The sequence below is a fragment of the Balaenoptera borealis genome, assembly GCF_965194805.1.
Source record: "Balaenoptera borealis genome assembly, chromosome: 21".
NCBI classification, from domain to species: domain Eukaryota; kingdom Metazoa; phylum Chordata; class Mammalia; order Artiodactyla; family Balaenopteridae; genus Balaenoptera; species Balaenoptera borealis.
In genome coordinates this window covers 18,756,689-18,772,719 of record NC_138880.1, presented here as the reverse complement: position 1 = coordinate 18,772,719, position 16,031 = coordinate 18,756,689, and the positions used below count along the sequence as shown (strand labels likewise).

Here is a 16,031-nt window from a genome sequence, read left to right as displayed (position 1 = left end):
AAGGACTTCCCTAGCTCAGCAAGTGAAGAGCCAGTTGACACAGGCCAGATAAAAGTGCACGGAGGATTTGAAACAGTGGGAGAGGAGGATACAGCAGGAGTTGTCTGGTGAGGAAAGATTTCATCTTGATAAATAGTTTGTGATCATTCTCATTCATTCTTTAGTTTCAGCTTCACCTCAGGCAGAAGAATAATATGTGCACATACAGGGAGCAACTTAATGCCATTTACTTTATTTTAGCTGCCCTCCCCCACTCCCCATGCCCAAGGTAAACCTGATACAAACGCTCATGTGCGAGTAGTTTTTTATTAGTGTTTGTTTTAGTTTTAGGTTTTGGCTGATCCTATGAAGAGACCTGGAAAGAGAAAAAGGGAAGGAGTTAAAACAGTACAAGGATATTTTATCAAGTTGCCCAGTATTGTAGCTATGTCTATGAGACTCAAGCCCAGACCTGAAGAGACTTAAATGAAGTGTCTCAGAGTAGTCTACCTGAAGAAAGGAAGACCATTTCACCACCAGTTTCTGTCCCTGTTGGTCAAGGCTAACCTTACTTCTTTAAAGAACCGTCCAAGGTTCCAGGTAACCCTTGTATCAGAGTGACGTCATCAGCAAAACTCTGGGATAGAAACAAGAGGTACCTGGTAAGGGCTTTGGGCAAATCTGGAGGGGTGTCCAGTTTGTGGGTAAAGCCCACTGTGAGCTGGATGCTTCAGTAGCAGCCAGAACAAAAATTGCGACCCAGACTGTGCACTGGTGCACAAGAGGTATCTAATGGAAATTTCAAATATTGTACAATAAAGCATTACTTTTAAGAGCATACCTCTCTAGTAAAGAGAAGCCTAATAGAATATTATTTGAACTTAATATGAACTTAGTATGATTTTGTCAATGTGCACATTAGGGTGGAGGAAGAAATGGGAAGGGAACAAGCTCGATTTCCACCTCATAGTTTTCTAAAAATGTGCCTTATTATTTTCCAGAATGATTTCTAGACTAATTTAAATGTCCAAACTGGGGTTTAGAATGTTGAATAAATCAGATAGTGCCACATGTCTTTGTTTTTCTTTAAATTTAGACAACATAATGTGCCATACACGTTTAGAAATTGTAATAAATTTCAAAACAGAAATGCTAAACCAGTTATAATAAAGAAACCTCAGATCTAGTCTATTCAAGTTTATGTTCAAATTTTAATAGGAGTATAAGGAATGTACAGTGAACCAGAGACTCAGATTACAGAAATGCTAAAAAGAGCTTTACAATTCTATGACATAAAAGCAGGCTGGGGGCAAAGCAATCTCATAAGCTAGGGAATTAAAACTCACTTGTCTTTTAACCTATGTGCACACATCTGCAAAATGCAGAGCAAATGCTATAGTGGTACCATGGGAAATTGTCAATATTGATATTGCTTATAGATAAAGGAAACTCACAATGTGAAAGCAGGCTCAGCAAATCAACTTAACTATGTCAAAGAATTCCAATTAAATCATTTTTGAGAACTGCTCCATTTGAATATTCACCATGCCTTTGATTAAATCTGGCATTAAATCTATATCAGTTTAATTCAATTATAAATTGTTTGATTTTAAAAATGATATGTTTGTATTTAGTTTCTTGATCACACTGTTTCAGATCACAACTTATAAAATGGCACCATCTTGTTGGCAGTGTTCAATGAATCAGAGCAATGCGTTTAGAGGGTTTTTTTCTGTCATTATGTCTGATATTTTAGAAGGAAATTGTCTACAAATAACATTTTTCTTCATGTAGACTATCATTATCATATCTTAATTCTGTTATGTTTTCACAATATGTGCAAACTGTCAATTGGATAAAACACCATTTCACCGTCTTATAAAAAGACACACTTAGGAATATAGACAGTGCTCACTTTGAATGGTAGAGTGGGACAGTGAAAGGACTGTGCCAGTTGAAAATGTGATAAGTAAACTTAGTTAATGAGAAAAGACACAAGAGTTCCATTATGTTTTATTTATTTTTTTAAAATTCTGAATGTCAGCTATAATACATGTTAACATTTTTGGAACTATTTCTTTATGAATTTTTTTTTTTTATTATTACCTTCCCCTTCACCCATTTCTACCACCACCCACCACCCACCTCTGGCAACCACCAATCTGTTTTATGTATCTACATGCTTGTTTTTTGTTTTTAATAGATTCCGTATGGAAGAGACCACAGTATTTTTCTTTCTTTGTCTGACTTACTTCACTCAGCATAATGACTTTGAAGTCCAGCCATGTTGTCATAAATGGTAAGATTTCATTCTTTTTATGGCTATATAATATTCCATTCTATATATATACCACATATTCTTTATCTATTCATACATTAATGGACACTTAAGTTGCTTCCATGTCTTAAAAATTGTAAATAATGCTGCAATTAAAGTGGGGGTGCATATATCTTTAAAACTTACTATTTTTGTTTTCTTTGGATAAAAACCCAGAAGTGGAATTGCTGGATGATATGGAAGTTCTATTTTTAATTTTTTTAAGAACTTCCATTTTGTTTTCCATAGCGGCTCCACCAATTTACATTCCCACTAACAGTGCACAAGGGTTCCCTTTTCTCCATATCCTCACCAACACTTGTTATTTCTTGTCTTTTTGATAATAGCCATTCTAACAGGTGTGAGGTGATATCATACTGTGGTTTTGTTTTGCATTTCCCTGGTTACAAACAATTAGTATCTTTTCATGTAACTGTTGGCCATCTGTATGTCTTCTTTGGAAAAATGTCTATCCAAATCACCTGCCCATTTTTTCATCAGATTGTTCTTTTGCTGCTGAGTTGTGTGAGTTCTTCATATATTTTTGGTTATTAGCCCCTTATCAGATACATGATTTGAAAATATTTTCACCATTCAGTAGGTTGCCTTTTAATTTTGTTGATGGTTTCCTTTGCTGTGCAGAAGTTTTTTGCTTTGTTGTAATCCCAACTCATTTATTTTTGCTCTTATTACTTTTGCTTTTGGGGTCAGTTTTAAAGAATCATCTCAAAGACCTATGTCTAGGAGATTACTGCCTATGTTTTCTTCTAGAAGTTTTATGGTTTCAGGCCTCATGTTTAAATCTTTAATCCATTTTGAGTTAATTTTTGTGTATGGTTTAAGAGAGTAGTCCGGTTTCATTCTTTTGTATGTAGCTGTAACTGTAGTACAGTTTTTCCAACACCATTTATTAAAAAGACTGTCCTTTCCCCATTGTATATTCTTAGCTCCTTTATGGTAAATTAATTGACCATATATGTGTGAGTTTATTTCTGGGCTCTCTATTCTGTGGCATTGATCTATGTGTCTTTTTAATGCCAATACCATACTGTTTTGATTACTATAATTTTGAAGTATAGTTTGAAATCAGGATGCATGTTGCCTCCGGCTTTGTTCTCCTTTCTCAAGACTGCTTTGGCTATGTGGGCCCTTTTGTGGTTCCACATAAACTTTAGTATTATTGTTCTATTTCTGTGAAAAATGCCATTGCAATTTTTATAAGGATTGGATTGAATCTGTAGATTGCTTTGGGTAGTATGGACTTTTTAACAATATTGATTCCTCCAATCCATGAGCATACAATATCTTTCCATTTATTTATTTCATCTTTAATTTTTTTCATTACCATCTTATAGTTTTCAATGTATAGGTCTTTTACCTCCCTGATTAAATTTATCCCAAGGTATTTTATTCTTTTCCATGCAGTTAAAATGGGATTGTTTTCTTAATTTCCCTTTCTAATAGTTTGCTATTAGTGTATAGAAATACAACAGTTTTTTGTGTATTGATTCTATATCCTGTAATTTTACTGAATTTGTTTATTATTTCTAATCATTTTTTGATGGAGTCTTTATAATATCATGTCATCTGCAAACAGTAGTTTTTTTTTTTTTAACTTTTTATTTTATATTAGAGTATAACCAAGTAACAATGTTGTGATGGTTTCAGGTGCACAGCAAAGCAACTCAGGCATACATATACATGTATCCATTCTCCCCCAAACAGTAGTAGTTTTACTTCTTCCTTTTCAATTCAGATGCCTTTTTATTTTCTTGCCTAATTGCTCTAGCTAGGACTTCTAATAACATGTTAAACAAAATTGGTGGGCTTCCCTGGTGGCACAGTGGTTGAGAATCCACCTGCCAGTGCAGGGGACATGAGTTCAAGCCCTGGTCTGGGAAAATCCCACATGCCACAGAGCAACTAAGCCTGTGCGCCACAACTACTGAGCCTGTGCTGTAGAGCCCACGTATCACAACTACTGAAGCCCATGAGCCTAGAGCCTGTGCTCTGCAACAAGAGAAGCCACCGCGATGAGAAGCCTGCACACTGCAATGAAGAGTAGTCCCTGCTCACTGCAACTAGAGAAAAGCCCGCACGCAGCAACGAAGACCCAATGCAGCCAAAAATAAATAAATAAATAAATAAATACATTTAAAAAAACAAACAAACAAAAAAAACCAAAAGTGGTGAGAGTGGGCATCTTTGCCTTGTTTACTGGACATTTACCAATTGGTTAAAGCTGGATTACTTTCCTTACATGGAGCAAAGAGAAGTCTTGGAGCTGGGTTAGGTAACTTGTGCTGAGCAGGCAATTGCTGATTGGTTGACATAAGACCTCCTTTTCTGCGATAGCTGAGCATAGAAACTTAGTTAAATTTTGGTTTGCTAATGTGGGTCTTAGCATGAGTGGCTTCATCTTGTCCCAGTCTGGTTACTTTAACAATGATAACTAGAAATCATATCAGAATCATTCAAAGTGAAGATGGCCCATACAAAGACACTAGTAGGTTAAAAGTTAAAGGATAGACAACAATATTCCATGTCAACACACACAGACACACACACATGCACACATGCACATGGACATTGGATATAATAATATCAAAAAAGTAAATTTTAAGAAATAGTAACAGGCTTAAGAGAGATTGTTCATAATAATATGGTCAATTCAGGACATAAAAAACATAAATATGTAAAATCTAAAAAAAGATACCAAATACATGAAGCAAAATCTCTTATATCTGGAAGAAGAAATAGATAAATCTATAAACATAGAGATTTGAACATCACTTTCTCAATAATTCAGAAAAATAGAAAATTGGTAGGAACATTTGAACAACAGTTAGACCTAGTTGACATTTATAGAATAATTCACCAAACAACAGGAGAATACATATTCTTTTAAAATGCACACAGATTATGTACCTAGATAGATGATACTTGAGACCATAAAAGAAGTCTCAATAAATTTATAAGTATTGAAACCATAAAAATATGTTCTCTGAGAGCAATAGAATAAAAAACTAACAAAAAAGAATATCACTAATATTCCCAATACTTGGAAATTAAACAGCATGCTGTTGTATAACTCATGGGTCAAAGAGAATATTAATGGAAAATTAGGAAATATTTGGAACTGGATAAAAATGGAAATACTACCATCAACAATTTGTAGAATGTGGCTAGACCACATCATTAGAGATAAATTTGTAGCAGTCAACATTGTATTAAAAAAGAAGGGCAAGCTTAACCTGAAAAATAGGAAAGAAAAGACTAGAAATTAATGAAATTGAAAACAGTAGAGAAAAATCAGTCAAACTGAAAGTTTTTTCTTTGAGAAGATGAATAAAAGAATAATCCTCTCACCAGACTAATCAGTATAAAAATGGAAAACACATTAAAAAAAATGGGTGAAGAGGGTTAAAGATGCAAACTTCCACTTATAAAATAAATGTCATGGGGATGTAATGTACAGTACGATTAACAACACTGTATTGCATATTTGAAAGTTGCTAAGAAAGTAGATCTCAAAAGTACTCATTACAAGAAAAAAAATTTGTAACTGTATGGAGATGCATGTTAATTAGACTTATTGTGATGATAATTTTGAAATATATAGAAGTACTGAATCACTATGTTGTATACCTGAAACTAATATACTGTTATATGTCAATTATACCTCAATTTTTTAAAAAAGTCACTGGATACCTAAAGAAAAGTACTTAATCCTAGTAACTTCGTCAATCTTCCTTACCAAAAAAAACAACCAAAAAGGGAAAACACAAATTATCAATATCTATCATGATATCTAGTAGTCAAGGTCCTAAAGACTTTAAAAAATAAGTGGGAAATAATATGAATATCTTTAAGACAATATATTTGAAAACTTAGAAAGAATAAATAAATATCATAAATGACACAAACTAACAAGCTTCACAGTGGAGAAAATAGATAACCTGAAAAGCCCTATAACTTTTTTTAAAAAAACTGAATATAGTTGATGTACAATATTATATGTTACAGGTAAACAATATAGTGATTCACAATTTTTAAACGTTATACCCCATTTATAGTTATTATAAAATATTGGCTATATTCTCTATGTTGTACAATATATCCTTATAGCTTATTTTATACCTAATAATTTATACCTCTTAATACCCTACTCCTACATTGCCCCTCCCCACTTTCCTCTCCCCACTGGTAACCACTAGTTTGTTCTATCTGTGAGTCTGCTTCTTTTTTGTTATCTTCACTTGTTTGCTGTATTTCATAGATTCCACATATGTGATAACAAACAGTATTTGTCTCTCTCTGTCTGACTTATTTCACTTAGCCTGTAATATTTATCCTCTAATCAAATAATTTTAATAAGCATAATTGTTGCTTTTATTACATGATTAGGTGGATTCTCAATATTGGCTCACTGAAAGTCTGTCCATTCCACCCTTCTTCTAGATGGAGATATTGAAAGTAAAAAAACAAACAAAAAACTGCATTTCACATTTTCCAGACTCCCTTGCAGATTGAGCCTGAGTAAAAATTATCCAATTAGAATAACTCTTCTGCAAATTAGAAAGTACAATGAGATAGAGCCCATCTTCCTGGTGTCCTTGCCCTTTGCTTCTGACAAGCAAATACATGGGGCTGTACAACTTTCCTGCAGCAAAGTTCTGGAGAATGGTATTCATTATTCAGCTCTTTGGATGAGAAGCAGTTGAAGAGGCAGAGTCCTGGGTCCTCTTCTTTGGGCCCAGATCCCTCCTTTGGATACCTCAGAGGTAGTAGGTACCCTGAGAGTTCACTCCTAAATTGTCTGGGAGACATTCCAAGAGCCCCAGCCCAGATTTGGCCCCTTCAAACCTTTCAACAATTTTGTAGATACCTTATTCCCTGAATTAAATACCTTTCTGCTTAAAACTCCTAAATACTTTAAAGATCATTAGGTCTCTCTTTTGGTGCACTGAACTCCTGAGTGAAATTCAAAATATTTAAAAATGAATAAATTAATAGAAATTCTTTATAAGCAGGGGTTAGCAAACTTTCTCATAAAGGACCAAATAGTAAATAATTTAGGCTTTGTGGGATATGCACTTGCTGTCACAAATGCCTAATTCTGAAGTTGTAGCAAAAGCAGCCATAGACAATATGTAAACAAATGGACATGACTGCATTCCAATAAAACCTTATTTATAAAAACAGGCCATAGTTTAGTATAAGGATAAGATAACTCAGGTTTTAATAAATATTTGATTCAAATGTCTTGAAAAAAAGTCTATTTTTTAAATGACATTATTTTATTAAATTCCATGACTCAAAATAGATGCACATACATTTCAACAATTTTCCTTTTGTTTTAGTAAATAACAGAAAATATGATTTGAGTTCTTGTGATTCATGAACAAAATGGTATTCTTTTTCACGGAATCTGTGAATATCATGAAACTGATTCCATTCTAAAGATGTCAAAACATTTCTGAGAGTTCTATTAAATTCATTTTGTTTGGAATTTTATAAACTATTCTTAATTTTGTGAAATTCTCTAAAATTAAGTTGTTTTATTTTCTTTGAAAAGAGACACAGTTATTAATCTAACAAACAAATTATCATACTAAGAAATAGTATTTTCAATACTAATTTAAGTATGTTATGTTTTATGCATGTTATGGCATGTTATTTTTGGTGTCATGTCATTTTCTTTATATTGTGTAATTCGATATTGAATAATCTTTATGATATTAAGATTCTATTATGCCTTTCTGCTTGAACTTGCGCTTTTCATTGCCTTAGCCCCAAAGTCTCATGATACTCTGTTCATATTTTTTCAACCATAATAGTCACATGGCCCCACAAGTGGGCTGGAAAGTTTGATCTCCCAAACACCCAGGAAGGAAAGGAGAACTCACTGTTGATGAGTCCTAGCAATGCCTTCCACATGCCCCTTCTAGATTCTAAACCCAAGCACCATGAGTGTTTTATTGTTATATTTATTCCACCTGCATGTCTGTCAGAGCAGCTAAGTCATAACAGATCCTCAATAAACATTTTTTTGAAATATTGACAATGTCAAAGAAATTGACATCCACAAAAAATTACAGAAAGTATATATTTCACAGGTCCCAAAATGGACACAAAAAAATATAACGATGTCACAAGAACTATTATAACAATACTGATTATAACTGGTATTATAATAATACCAATGAATACTTATGATTATCTGCTCTGTGAAAGCACAGCTATATAAACTTATTCAATTTTCACCATAAATGTATGAGATAACGTTCTCCTTCATCCTGTTTTAGAGTTGAGGAAGACTGTGGCACAGTGAGGTTAAATAACTTGCCCCAAATCACGTAGCTAAATAGAGTAGATCTGGAATTTGAAGCCAGGTAGTTTGGCTCTAGAATCTGTGACTTTTTTCCCATGATGTGAAAATGCTAGAATTCATGAGCAAATCAACCATGATGGTATACATAACAAGAATCTTTCCAACCATTTTAAGGTTTAAATGATTCATTTAAATTGCTGAATTATCAAGGACAAAAATAATTCAGGAGAGAAGTAAATAAGAATATAGAGAATATAGCAACCCATCTTGTTGACATCGAAGTGTACTCCTCAGGTGAATTTACTGGATAAAATGGCATGCCAATATTAAAAATGAGTTATCAGAGATGAAAGAATTTTGCTAGTCAGTTAATGTTTCCTAAGAGAGTGCTGTTTTAAGAAAAAGTATTGTAATATTAATGAAGAAGATTCAATGTTGGTTTTACATTTTCCAATTTTAACCTTTTAATTTACTGTATACAATGTAACAATATACTCACAGAGGACATACCAGATGCCAAGCACTGTTATACGTGCTTTACAACTATGAACTTATTCAATTCTAATAGATCTTTTTGAAAATCAGCTTACTGATGAAAAACTGAGATAAAATAACATGCCTGATGTCACAGCAAGTTCCAGAGGCAGGATTCAAAATCTTGGCAGCCATTCTTAGTGTCCAGACTTTACTTTCTATGCTCTTAAAATAAGAATCTTGTATATAATAATAAGTAAATTATCGTAAGAAATTAAAAATGTTTAGTTCATGTTCCCAGGAACAATGAGGATTCTATCATGGGTTTCTTAAATAAATAACACAGTGTTTCTTTATTGAATAGTTTTTTACTAGCTGATTTATACTCTATCTTTGAAGACCTCATCTTGCTTGTTTTTTCCTATGTTGTATGAATATAGCAAGTGATTTGGATGCAAAGAGTTTATTCTGAGACATAATAATCTCAGTAACCAATTTTCTAACAATCTCCTTAATCTGCCTCAGCTAGTAGGTATTTTGAAATGTAAGAAATACAGTGTTTTGGGTATAGGTTTTGGAGACAGGCTGGAATATTTGATATGCCAGTGTCTCCCACAGTAAAAACAAAATGAAATGAACAAATGAACAAGATCTCTTCCATCTGATGTAAAAACAACCAGGGAAGACTATTCCCTTTGGTTAAATCAGTGCAATGTGAAGTCTCTGTAAACTTGTTGTAAGCATTATGACAGATGGAAAAGGACTCATTTAAATTTAAAAAACCTTTTGCCTTGCAAAGGAATTTTCTTAAGATAATTTGTATTCATATCTAAATAGTAGGAGCCTGAAGATTAAGCATTGCAATTGCCATTTATATTACAGAGAAAAATGCAATCTTGAGCAGGTTATATGAATTCCATTTCTTCATTTTTCTGAATCATCCTCTTCTTTGAACTATTATTTGGAAGATGGTGTTGCTTTTTGTCTTTTATGGGGTTTCTTCACTTTGGTTGATGATAAAAAGTTGCCATTTCCTTTCATCCTCATTATCATGTTCATTGTTCTCCTTAGTTGGGTGCTTTTTGGATGATGTTCTGTCCTGCAGACAGCTGCAGGACTCCCTCAGATCTGTTCAGGCATCAGAGCCCAATTAACAACGTTCTAACTATTCTTTTCATCTTAGATATGGGTAAATTAAGGTGTTTACCTCTGAGTAGCTAAGGATTGAGTGCATATTTTTAAGTGGGTCTTCACTAAAGATCACAAAGCCTATCTCCATATTACATATCTAATGAAGAGAAATTGAATATGACCAATTTTTATGTAAGAATTCATTTAATCATACTGCCCATGATTCAGTAGAGAGAGCATTCCATTTATAAAGTTACCATTGGAATCATGTAAACTATTAAACTTTGAACTCTTCACAACTGAATTGGGGAAAAGAAAAAAGTCCTAGACAATGGTGATTAGCCAGAGAAGAATAATCCGTATTCTTGAGACCATCTGGTTTCTCTACATCGGCTTCTATTTGGTTATCCTCGTCATTGTAGTAGTAAGAACTCTGGCTAATGTAAGCAGCAAAAAAAAGGACTTAAAGACTCTCTGGTCCCTCTGGTCCAATTAGTGGGAAGATTGGAGAGCCCAGCTTGAGAAGTAAAGTGCGCTAAGCACGCAGGCTTAAAGCCGCCTTCAGTTAAGGATGCTACTCATAGCACCACCCGCACGGGATCCTTGATAAGAAACTTTTCTCTGGACTCTCGTTCCCACCATTGCTGTGAATTGTTTCCTACCTATCCTAAAATCTTTGTCTTATTTTCTCAACGCTCAGAATTCAGGCAGGATTGAGTCACTGGCCTGGCCTTCAGTTAGCAAGGGGCAGGAAGAGAAACCTTCTTGACCTTGCAGCCTTGTGGACCCCGGCTCCCCAGAAGATATATACTCACAGTGGGGGATTTATTAGCAACCAAAAGGGTTTCTAATGCTCTTTAGTCACACTTTTTGGACCCATTTCAGTCATCATTACCATATTCACAGGTAGTACAGTGTTGCAAAGGATGATCAGTTAACAAACAATTTGGGTTCTAATTCAAACTCAGTCATTTACTATCCTGATGGTTTTGGCTAAGGAAGTTATCTTCTCTGAGCCTTTGTTTTCTCAGTTTTAAACTGGGATAATGTTATTCTGTCTAGAATGTAAGGTCATTGTAAGGAAGGATATGAGATAACCTGTGTAATATTTCTTTCAATTTTTGTCCATTCAAAAAAAGTATTAAGGGCCTACTAGGTGTGAGACCGAAAAAAAAAAAGTAACAATATGTGTCCTAAAGAATGTATTATTGTGGGAATTCCCTGGCAGGCCAGAGCTTAGGACTCCACACTTCCACTGCAGGGGCATGGGTTCGATCCCTGGTCAGGAAACTAAGATCCCATATATCGTGCAGCACAGCCAAAAAATAATAATAATAAAACAAAATAAAATAAAAAGTTAATCAACATTAAAAAAAGAAAGTATTATTGTAAGGTATTTTAATTAACATTTTAATTAAAAATATACTGAGAATATGCATGTTCTTATTCTGTTTGAAAAATAGGACAAATAGGTGAAAAGTCAAACAACACTATGATAAATAAGAAATTTAAGAGAACAGAAAATTAATGCTAGGATATTCCTCCACCACCAATGCCTCTTCTGAGACATATTTCTTATCCTAATCCAACCACTTTTTTTGTGAGAGAGCTGGCATTCTCATAAAACCCCACCTCTAGGGGGAAATGAATGGTCAAATGTAACCAATCAGAACGCATTCCTGAAGCCTTTGAAGTTGGAACCATTTATAAAATATGTGCCTTGGTCAGAAAAACTCTTGTGTAGAATACATCAGTGTTGAATAAGGGATTCAGTGTATCTGTTAACTGGTGCTGGGGAAAGCACTGAAAGCAGGAAAGGCAAATCCACATCCTAAGCAAGTGTTTATTCCAGTGAGGATTAAACATTCTTCCCTGGAAGAGGCCAGATTAGGTTTTAGTATCTGCCTCTGCTGTTGAAATATTGGAAACTCATTCGCAATATCCAGATCATCCTTGTTGAGAGGAAGCCCGTGTTGTTCAGCTCAGGAGTCACTTTCATCTCTTTTGCAATATGACTTGTACATGTACTAACGGGGGGGAAAAACTGGCTGGCTTTCACCAGAGGAAGTCATTTTGTCAGTCAGATTATTCGGTCTCCACAGTGGGTGCCCTCTAGTGGACATTTACACCAGAAATGAGTGTTTTCACACTCTTGCCCCTTCTGAAAGTTTCACTCATATATCATTTCCCCAGAATCACAGCTTTGCGACATTAATATTTGATTGTGCCCTGATCTCAAGAGTTTTCCTAGTGATGCAGGAAAGCTTTTGGATTACTATCCTGATACGGAGGGGGAAGTTTCATTAGCTGCTATTTGACCCTTTCCACCTTAAGAGTTTTTGCTCCATAGATCAAGGAACCAATGTGCATTCATCCAATTGTTAAATATATCTATTCTCAATACACATTTGTGACTGGAGAAATAACCATAGGATGGGTCTGTAGCCCCTTAGGATCCACTGTGAAATGGACTTGGGCCAAGAATGGCATGAGCTCTGAGTCTCTATTTAACAGACACCAGTAAATCACCTTGGTTTATTGCCTTAGTAACCTCTGGAGAGGGCATCAAGGGAGGTTTACCATATAGTCTTTGTTGATAAACAGAATCGTGTTCTCCCCAAATTCATATATTGAAGTCCTAACCCCTAGTACCTGAGAATGTGGCTGTATTTGGAAATAGGGCCTTGAAAGTGGTGATTAAGGTAAAATGAGGCCTTAATCCAATATGACTAGTGTCCTTATAAGAAGAAGAAACTTGAATGAAAGACACCAGGGGAACGTGAGCATCAGGGGACAGCCAGGTAAAGGAGAAGCAAAAGGGCAGCTGTGTGCAAGCCAAGGAGAGAGGCCTCAGGGGAAACCAAACCTGCTGACACCCTCATCTTGGACCTCAGTCTCCAGAGCTGTGAAAAATAAATTTCTATTGTTTGAGCCACCCTGTCTATCTAATGTGGTGTTTTATTATGGCAGCTCAAACAAACAAACAGTCCTGGGTTAGTTTTCTACTGCTGCAATAACATATTAACAAATTTAGTGGCTTAAAAAGCATACAAGTTTATTTTCTTACAGTTCTCTAGGTTCGATGTCCAAAATGGATCTCACTGGGCTAAAATTAAGTTGTCATCAGGGCTGCATATACTTTCTCAACACTTTAAGGGAACATCTATGTTCTTGCCTTTTACAGCCTCTAGAGGGCACTCACAGGCTTTAGCCTGTGGCCTTTTTCCTCCGTCATCAAAACTGGAAACTTTTTCCTCTGACCCTCTTCTGCCTCCCTCTTCTACTTTTATGGATCCTGGTTATTACCTTGGACCCACTCAGATAATTCCAGAATAATTTCCCTAAGTCAGCTGATTAGCAACCTTAAATCCATGTGCAAACTTAATTCCCCTTTGCCTTGTAACATAACATTCTTCTGGGAATTAGGATGTGGATAGCTTTCTGGGGGAGGACATTATTCTACCAACCCTAAGTCCTATCACCAGCCATGGGTTATTCTTAAAAAGTAGTGGATTTTTTAGCTATCACAGTTCTGGAAATGGGTATGATATTGAAACCTCCACAGTAACGAGAGTTAGGTTTCTGCCTAACAGACCCAGACATTTTCTGCTTATATAGGTCAAGTAGCCCTTAAGAGATCACCAACATCCCCAGATAATAAGTATTTATTTCATTTCTAGACAATTAACATGAAGAACCAACTCTCCTTCCTTTCACAAATCTCCTGCTGGGCTGCCCATTTGCCAGACCTCATCAGAAGCCAGAGATCAAGAGAGCTATGTGTTTCAGTGCAAAAAGTCAACCTCTTGGGGAAAATAGAAGGGTAGAGAAAGGTGGAGAGTGGATCTGGAGTAGTAAATGAGAAAAATTTAAGCCCACCATCTCTCACCATCAAATCCATTATCAAGTCCCATTAAATTTGCCTTTTAATATCTCTCTCCACTTCTCCACTTTACCACTGACACCACCCAAGTCCAAGCTGCCATCAACTTTCCCCGACACCATTGCAGTAATTTCCTAACTAGTCGACTTGCACTCAACCACACTGCCCACATCCAGTTTGTTCTCCACGTTGCACTCAGTCAACTTTTAAAATCCAAATATGTCTCATTCATCCCACTTCAAAATCATTAATGTCTTTCCACTGCTGTTTGGTTTTTTTTTAATTTATTTTTTTTGGCTGCATTGGGTCTTTGTTGCTGCGTGCGGACTTTCTCTAGTTGCGGTGAGCGGGGGCTACTCCTCGTTGCGGTGTGCGGGCTTCTCATTGCGTTGGTTTCTCTTGTTGCGGAGCATGGGCTCTAGGGCACACGGGCTTCAGTAGTTGTGGCACGTGGGCTCAGTAGTTGTGGCTCGTGGGCACTAGAGCGCAGTCTCAGTAGTTGTGGCATGTGGACTCAGTACTTGTGGCTCGTGGGCTCTAGAGCGCAGGCTCAGTAGTTGTGGCGCACGGGCTTAGTTGTTCCGAAGCATGTGGGATCCTCCCAGACCAGGGCTCGAACCCGTGTCCCCTGCATTGGCAGGCGGATTCTTAACCACTGCACCACCAGGGAAGTCCATCCACTGCTCTTAAGATAAAGAAAAACTCCTCAGTTCATGGCCACCTACCCAACGCTCAGCCTTAGCTGGAACCTTGCTTGCCACTTTTTCCATTTTTACCCCGGCCACACTGGCCTTGCTCTGGTCTTTGACACTCTTCATGTTCCTGTCTTTTTCAGGCATTTGGATGCACTGTGTTCTGCACCCAAGACTGTCTTTCCCCCTTTTCAGCAATTCAGTTTCCACTCCCTCTTTGGATGGTAAGTGTCCTTTTCTGAGTTGTCAGACTACATAGACATCCACTATTGCTTTTTGCCTCACTACACTTTTACTGTCTTTCCTGTGCCCCACGGGAGATGCCAGGAACTACATTGCTCAAAATCACCTTCCCCAGACGATTCCTGGTTCGAGTCGGCTAAGGAGTAGTGTTTTCAAGAGATTTGGAAATCAGAGAGAGAGCCCTTTATTCTCTGAAAGCTAATGGAGGCAGATCAAACAGCAAAAGATCTGAGCTTTGGAAGCACTCCTGGAAATCATCAGCCATAGCTTCTGAAGATATGGGAGAAAATGGAGATGTAGAGATGAGTAATTATGTGCGTTCATGAAAACTAAGGATCCAAGTGGCATAGCGGAAAGAACATCATAGAATATAGATTCTAGTTCATGCTCTGTCACCGGCCAGGTGTCCCTCGATAAAGTTTTTGAAGAGTCTTTAAGTTCTCTCATTTTAAAATGAAGAATTTTTTGCTATGAGTAGGAAAGAATATGGCGCATGTGAAGTTGCTATAAAGTGAGTGATACTCAGTTTGCTGCAATTCTCTTAGCTGTGGTAGAAAGTTCTGTCTCTTTTGAGACCCTAGGCTGACATCTCATAATGATTCCAGGAGACTTCTGGATAACAATTTACTTAAGGAGGGAATTCCCTGGTGGTCCAGTGGTTAGGACTCCAGGCTCTCACTGCTGAGGGTCCAGGTTTCATCCCTGGTTAGTAAAATTCCACCAGCCGTGTGGTGTGGCAAAAAAAAAAAAAAAAAAAATAGAAAAAGAGGAAGAATTTGCTTAATGAATTTTGCTCAAACTCAAATTGACACTTTTACCACATTTAAGCTTATTTAAACTACATGGGTCTGTCACTCTGAAGCCAAACTTCCCTAAATTCAGGTCATTCATGTTTTAAAAATATCACTTAAAAATATCACAATCACTTTTTTCCTAACTGGCATTTTTGTGTCTCTTTAATAAGACATGAATCACGAG

At 36.2% G+C, this 16,031-nt stretch overlaps 1 protein-coding gene across 1 annotated transcript in view; it reads left to right on the top strand.

Moving 5' to 3' along the window:
• Positions 1 to 1,610: 1,610 nt before the first annotated feature.
• MSR1 (macrophage scavenger receptor 1) overlaps positions 1,611 to 16,031 on the top strand; it is an 86,766-nt gene continuing 72,345 nt past the window's right edge. The window contains exon 1 of the mRNA XM_082374805.1: positions 1,611 to 2,278. The gene's annotated coding sequence lies outside the window, so the exon portion shown is untranslated. The remainder of the gene's footprint in view (positions 2,279 to 16,031) is intronic.